Raw genomic sequence first — 7,764 nt, 5'->3', positions numbered from 1 at the left:
CAGAAGACCACCACCCGCATACGGGCCTCCAAGCCTGTGACTGCAGGCGCCACTAAAAGTTACCACGTACCAAACAATCACGATTGCTCCGGCAACCTTGTGGGCCTATTCCTACCCAGAAGGCACCGCGCACGGGGGAGAGGGAGGGGCGGCTTCAGAAGAGGTTGGCTTGCCGAGGCTAGGGTAATCATGTGATGGTCGAGTGGGACGAGCGGCTGGGGCGGCGCATGCTGTGCAGTGAGGCGGCTGACGTGGAAAAATACTGGGGCGGCGCTGCGGTCGAAGTGGATTGGGCCGCATCAAGGTCGCGCCGTTGGAAACTGCTGGCGATACTGCTCGGCAGGGTCATTCGTACTACTTCGCGCGCTGGTATTTGCGTTCACACTGCTCAAATGGGGTTCATAATTGCATATGATATGTATTTGTGCCTTAAGAATAAATTGCTTTCCTTCTCTTCTTTATTTATTTTTGCATTGCGGCCGCAGTGTCGGCTTTCATTCTACTATGTTATTGCACGGTTCCCTTCGGAGAAAAAATATTTTTCTCGTTCTTCAAGCAGCATGTATCTCTCGTGTGTATTGTTGCGCATAAAGTTTTTCATCAGTAGGTACTGCTAAACGCAGAAGGAGAAACATATGCAACCTTCCTGCTTGCCGCTTCAAACAAATAAAACATAGCTGCCCCATCCGGCGCCTTGTCCTCAGATTTGCGGGAAGTATTGTTATAGAAAAAAAAAAAAAAGCTGCAGCGCAACATTTCATTCAAATTTCTGCCTTTCTCGCGTAACAGAATGCGGAGTAATTGTACGGGGTCATTTATTGCAGTCGGACTCCGAGCGCCGAAAACGGTTTTAGTTAATTAAATCAAATCAAAGGGGAATCTTATTAGACAATAATATAAAAAATGCGTACAAAGATATTTGGTCCCATAGCCTAAAGCGGCCATTCTATATGCTAATCTTTGGCCGTAAGCCGTACGTGGAATTTTTTTTCCCAGTCGATACTTCAAAAAAGAAAGAGCCTGCGTGGTAGCCTAATTAGTGGCTATATAGTATAGTGGATACGGTCTTGAGCTCGCGGGTTCAATCCAGGTCGCGGAATTCGATGGGAACGAAATGGAAAAAGACTCGTGTACTTCTATTTAGGTGCACGTTAAAGAACTCCGGGTGACAAAAACTATATAAGCCGGGCGCCTTAATCACATCGTGGTTTTGCCACGTAAAACCGAAGAATTCGCTTATATTAAAAAACAGAAAAAAAAGCAGGTGACTGCGTTCTTCGGCTTATTTCTGGGGGTGTCAACAACATAAATTATTCTCGAGTCTGATTTCCGAGAAAAACCTGTTACGCTTATCCTACATTTCGTGCATAAATGTAATGCCGTTCCCAAATGTATGACCGCTTAACTCAGCAGCTTGTATATTATACACGGCTGCTTTCAGTTATTCTGTGCACTATCATAACGACCATAATGAAACAATTAAAGGAACGGCATGTCTCACATATACGTAGAGATATGTGCAGATCTGTTGCGTTCGTTGAAGAAAAGTTTGGCACCACACGGCGCACTCAGTTTTAATGGGTTGAAAACACGGTGAGACTGTCAAAAATCCTTGTCTGAATCAAGTTAGCAGATTTACAGGCTGCCCTAAAACGGGGCGTTTATATTGATCGAGAGCTAGGAACTTGTTAAGCAGGACTTATTACCACCCGTCCGTTAATTCTCTCAGGAACTGCGCCTCTGCGCAACAGACACGACTCTCCGGCAGCACAATCATTCGGAATAACAGTCCTCACTTGCATCCAGTCACTCACCTTTGAGACTTCAATAGTGCTGTTATGCGTTACATTCGAACGGAAACTATTCGGTGTAGTACACACTCACACACACTTACACACACACACACACACACATATATATATATATATATATATATATATATATATATATATACATGAAAGATCGTTCTGCCTGCTATGAATATTATTTCTGTGAATGCGAGTTTTATTTGCAGTATTCACTAGTAAATGTGTTTGTTACTGCAAACACGTGCGCTTATTCCCGGTCGGGAGTTCTCTCTTTTTCAATTATTGCATTTCGAAGATTTGTTATTTTTTCCCTTACATATATATCGTGAATAGATATGTCTATGTACCCTTTGATTTAATTACCTAGAAACACATTGGTCATTATTCGCGCCACGCAGTTAATAAACCTCGTTTATTTCACTCTAATATTGTTTTCTTCAATCATTGTCCCTGATAAATATCCAGCAACAAGAAGCGCGCGTAAAATGATACGGTATGAATAATAAAATTTTCAACGTAGCCTTCATGGTGCGGAGATACCAGTTACTTTTAGAGGACAGTGGTAAAAACAGCAGTTCACCTGGCTAAAACTACATTTGGGACCGGCCGTCAAGAGTCACGGGCACACCGAAGCAACTAAAACATTAAAAAAAAATGTACTGCACAGAGGTTCTGCGAGAACAACTGGGCGTCCCGCGCTCGCTAGCAGACGACGCGCTTGACAACGACAGCAAAATTGAAGACGTCGCGTTGTATAATCCATGCCTCAAATATATATGTTTGCCAAAATGGCGCAAACATAAATTTGCAGTTGAAATAAAGCACTATTTTAGGAGCGTACTACGCGCAATCGGCCTCGGCGCCCGCAGCGAAAGTACGTTGAATATGCCGCGGAGCGCGTCTCCGCCCCAATCCAGTTCGCTCGCAGCGCCCTCGCACTATTTTTCCACACGCGGCGCCTCAGCGGCAGAGCGCCGTTCGGCCCACTCGATTAATGTCTAGTACACTCTAGCCAGAAGTACAGTGTACTAGAATACTTTGGGTAGTGGAAAGAGCGCGCGGCGCGGCCTATGGGAGAGCTGTTGCCACTTCTGTAACCGCCGCGCGTGGCGCTGGCGTCAAAAAACCGAGGACCAGGACCATGGCTAGGTGGCGTATGCCACCGCCCGATTTAAAGGGTTCAGCCTCATCCATCCATCCATCCATCCATCCATCCATCGAGGAGATTGCGGCCGCAGTAGCGGCTGTCAGTGAGGTTGCGGACGCAGTTTCTGCTTCTTTTACCACGTTTCCGACACGTTAGATTTTCTTGCGCTATCGCAAAATTCCGCAAAATCTATTTTAACGCCTTCTTATAATTTCCACTATCTTTGTTTACCGTAGAACAATAATCGGTGTCAGTTTCCTTTACAAAATGGACATGCCGTATACCGCCTCTCGCTGTATCACATCTATGTTCTTTTTGCAATGCACCTGAATCCATTGGTCGCTTATTTTTTTCCTCTTGGGCCACCGAACATGATACTTAGTAGCGCAAAACTCGAAATAAAAGACAACAGTGAAAGACGAGAGGAAAGGAAAGACGAGTGCTACCGTAAACACCAATTCGCCCAACAAGAAGTTATTCTGTTGTGCCACCGAATTTTAAGACTGATAAAACACTTAGAAATTCCATTTCGAAAGACTAACCTCGCCAACGATTCTCTCTTTTTGGGGTGACTTCACTGGGACACAGCCACAAGGATGCTTTTCTTGTAGTTTACAATTTCATAAGAGGCACAAAGAGAGTACCTTGCTGGATTTCTAGAATTATGAATTATTCCTATTATTTACCTTTTTTATGTCAAAATTAATTTATCTTAAAATTCTTTATGGTATTTTTCTAATTTCTGCTATACAAATTTAGTTTTTGTTTAAATTCTAATAAACATAGTTGAAATCACCTGATTCTTGGCCAATCCCCCGTAGTGGGTATGAGCCAACAATTGGGAAATGAGATGAGGTTGCAAGAGCCGGTACCCCGGATTTCGTGAGCTAAATGAACGGACGTTGTCGTTGTTTAAAGCCCCGAAAGACGAAGCTCAACGGAATCAGTCGAATAGGAATTTGCACCACAAAGACAATTAGTCCACACTCGGAAACGTCGGTGGTTTGCGACTACCCGTCTGCACTTCATTGTAAGGGCTTTTAACCGCGCCGGGTGCCAGAACCCGAAAACAGCTAACTACCTAAAGCTAAGCCGCTGCACATGAGCGTGCTTGCTTGGTTTTCAGGGAACCTTACTCCGTTCCTTTAAACTTTTGTGTGAACAGTTTACGCACACCAGCTTTGAACAAATTGTGTTGTGATTATACCTGGTGCACATGTCTTGAACCAACGGATTTAAATAAACAGTTGGTCTGTAAAAATGTTTTTTTTTCCCTTCAATTGCATTTTATATGCTTCAGTATCAAATGAAACGATAGCTTCGTCGTGTGTTTGAGGAACAAGAGAAACCCGTAACAAAAGAGGAGAGGTTTGCCACTCCAGGGACAAAACATTACGCCGCCGTGGTGGCGTAGGGGCTTTGGTGCTGCGCTGCTAAGCCCGCGGTTGCGGGATCGAATACCGGCCGTGGCGGCCGCATTTCGATGGGGGCGAAATGCAAAAGCACCCTTTTACCGTTCATTGAGTGCACGTTAAGGAACCCCAGGTGGTCTAAATTAACCCGGAGTCCCCACTACGGCGTGCCTCATAATGAGATCGCGATTTAATTTAAATTTTACTCCAAAATATTAAAAAAGAAACGCGCAGAACACCTGGAATTGCTGTCTGTTAGTGCCGCAAAGGCGCTTGCCTGTGATAAGAGAACTGGCGGGAGTACGAAGTTCCCGGAGCGTGCACTCGGGACGTGATGTATGCATTTCACAGGGGCTGTTCGTATTAACACGCCAGTAAATTGACGCAGACGTCGCCGTTCCACGCAAGATCTCCTAAGACGACTTCTTACTGTAAGCGCGAAGCTTCACGCACTTCGTGCCTTGGCGCCGTCTCCTCAGCGGAGGTAATCTGACGAAAGCTTAGCCCTGCTGAAGTCATATTGCTTTGATTAATTCGCTCATAAGCTAGCAATGACATTTGCAGTGCGAGTAGTATGCATAACTGCAGTAATAATAAAAGAAAACTTCCGTGCTTGCGGCTGCATGACCGCTTTCGAGCGCTTGCTGGTGCTCGGTTAGGAGCCGCTGGCGCCACCTGGTAGCGTTAACATAAAGTGCCTCACGCGCTGCCCGCCGCTCTTTCCACTACCCAAGTATTCTAGTACACTCTACCAGAAGTTCCAGCCGAGTAAAAGAAACGTGCGGCGGAAGTGCGTCACGGCGGTGGGCGGAGCAAGCCGAGAAAAACGAAGGCGCTCTGGCCATAGAGTAACATACGGATTACAAGAGTGGCCACTCCCGCCTAAAAGCGGCCTAGCTACGCAGCTTCATGCCGCCCGCTAGAGGGCAATACAACACTCCCTGTCTCCAAGGGAACGCGCGTACTACTTATCTACTGTAGTAACTTTTCTATAGTGCACTATACGTCTACTTGTCTATGTGGCTGTAGACGTAGACGTTATCAACGGGATCATCCGGCCGTGAGCGGTGGATGATAAGAATAAAGAATAACGCATCGCTACAAAATATCGGCCATGGTGTGATCAGGCAAGGCGACGCTACAAAAGATGTGCGATAACGTCTGCGTGGTCTTTGCTGGGTTCGCCGATAGAGTAACATACGGATTACAAGAGTGGCCACTCGAGCCTAAAAGCGGCCGAGCTACGCAGCTTCATGCCGCCCGCTAGAGGGCAATACAACACTCCCTGTCTCCAAGGGAACGCGCGTACTACTTATCTATTGTAGTAACTTTTGTATAGTGCACTATACGTCTACTTGTCTATGTGGCTGTAGACGTAGACGTTATCAACGGGATCAGCCGGCCGTGAACGGTGGATGATAAGACTAGTATAAAGAATAACGCATCGACTACAAAATATCGGCCATGGTGTGATCACGCAAGGCGACGCTACAAAAGATGTGCGATAACGTCTGCGTGGTCTTTGCTGGGTTCGCCTGCCAGAACGTGTCTGTCTGCTTGGCTGCTGCTTGGTAAGAAGGCCTTCATTACGTTTTTTCCCTTCATTGCTTTGTAAATTGCTTATGTATTTGTCACTTCAGCCGTAAGTTAACATTTGTCGCATTGTGCTGTTCGGCGCAGAGAGCTTTTTGTGTTCTTCACTTCGCGCATGATGTTCGTGGATTGCTTCACATTATGTAAGAAACAGCAATTTGGAATGCTGCGCAGCACGTTTGCGAGAAAATCGTTTCTGGGCGCGAGAAAGTGAGTCGGCACACGCTGGTATACGTAATCTGAATTTAATGCACGTGTGTTGCACTTGTGTGAAAGAATGCAGTTATGCTTAGGATCGTTATTCGTGGCGTGCGCAGATTGCTTGAAGCCTTTGTTACGAGCGCAATTAGAGAGAACTTGCGAATTGAGAAGAATGTTTGTAAGCTGTGGCTACGACGTATTCTGAATAAACACTCCTGCCTCAGTGGCGCCTCCATGGCACCGAAGGTTGCTTTTTTTTAGCTGCGACAATTGCACGTGACGCTTTTCGCGAAAGGGCGATCTGAAGTGCGTAAGTGAGAACTTGTGCGAAGGCGGGAGAGAAGACATAACCAATACTTTTTTTTTCAGGTCATGCCGACCATAGTCAAGTACTACGGGAATTACTGCTGTGTTGCGAGGTGCAGTAACAACGGCAGGACAGGGAGAGAGCGTGGTTGGCTGACAACTGCAGTGTGCAGCCTTCATTCCTTGTTTGCTATGCATCCCGAAACTACCACTTAATAAGAACGGTTAGGCTTCAAATGACGAGCGTTGTTTTCTTCTTTAATGCTAATGCCAGTCTTCTGCAGTTTTACTGTTCTGTGGGGTTTTTCATAATATCGCCTGTTTATTCCTTTTGTGAAATTTGTTCTCAACATGTGGCAGCTGTATTGGCATGTCTCTCATTGTGTAGTGTACCCAACTTTTTGTGCTTGCGTTCATCGAACGTTGCGAAAAAAAAGTGAATTGAATTATCGGGTTTTACGTGCCAAAACCAGTTCTGATTATGAGGCACGCCGTAGTTGGGGACTCCGGAAATTTGGACCACCTGGGGTTCTTTAACGTGCACCTAAATCTAAGTACACGGGTGTTTTCGCATTTCGCCCCCATCGAAATGCGGCCGCCGTGGCCGGGATTCGATCCCGCGACCTCGTGCTCAGCAGCCCAACACCATAGCCACTGAGCAACCACGGCGGGTGAAAAAAAAAAAAAGTGCACATGTGCTTACTGAGAATGACTGAAAAATAAAGTTTAGTCTCTTCCACCACTTGCCATGTTTATTTAAAGTGCCTGCATAAACACACAGTGGCATCGTGTGCTTGCTTCTCTGGCGGTACAGCTTACACGAAGCTACTCGATGCATGCAAGCAACGCGTTAAAAAATCAAAAGATAGCCATAATATAGCCTCCGGGACGAGCACTCGCACGGAAGCAATCTTGGAGGCCGTGTATATTTTCTAATCGCCAGAAGATAGCCTTCGAGATTAGTTTTCCTGCGGTCCCAATCTCTGAGTCTGCGTAGATTCCACACACCCGCTAGGTGCGCTGCGAACCAAAATCGGCCGCAGGGGCCTATGGAAGTGTCCTCCCTTATCCTTGTATGTTACTCTATGCCCGTACTATAACCTTTTTCTGCTTCATTTTTTCCCAGAGCAGCAAAAGACAGGAACGGCCTTTCTCGCAACATCGCCACTATCACCTGCCCATCAAGCTTCATACATAGCATATCAAATGTATCATCGCACTGATCGCTGTGTCAACAATATTGTGTGTAAAAAAAAAACACCCCTTTTGTAATACCCCCTCAGGGGTCTTTAGGGAA

General features: G+C 46.0%; 1 long non-coding RNA gene across 1 annotated transcript; it reads left to right on the top strand.

The window, feature by feature from the left end:
* Positions 1 to 5,846: 5,846 nt before the first annotated feature.
* On the top strand, positions 5,847 to 6,713 carry LOC125941769 (uncharacterized). The gene is made up of 3 exons (XR_007464591.1): positions 5,847 to 5,938; positions 6,423 to 6,471; positions 6,531 to 6,713. It is a non-coding gene; the product is annotated as an uncharacterized LOC125941769 (long non-coding RNA).
* The last annotated feature ends 1,051 nt before the right edge of the window (positions 6,714 to 7,764 follow it).

The sequence above is a fragment of the Dermacentor silvarum genome, unplaced genomic scaffold (assembly GCF_013339745.2).
Source record: "Dermacentor silvarum isolate Dsil-2018 unplaced genomic scaffold, BIME_Dsil_1.4 Seq248, whole genome shotgun sequence".
NCBI lineage: Eukaryota > Metazoa > Arthropoda > Arachnida > Ixodida > Ixodidae > Dermacentor > Dermacentor silvarum.
Note: the sequence above shows the minus strand (reverse complement) of the source record. Positions and strands in the feature narration are given on the sequence as shown.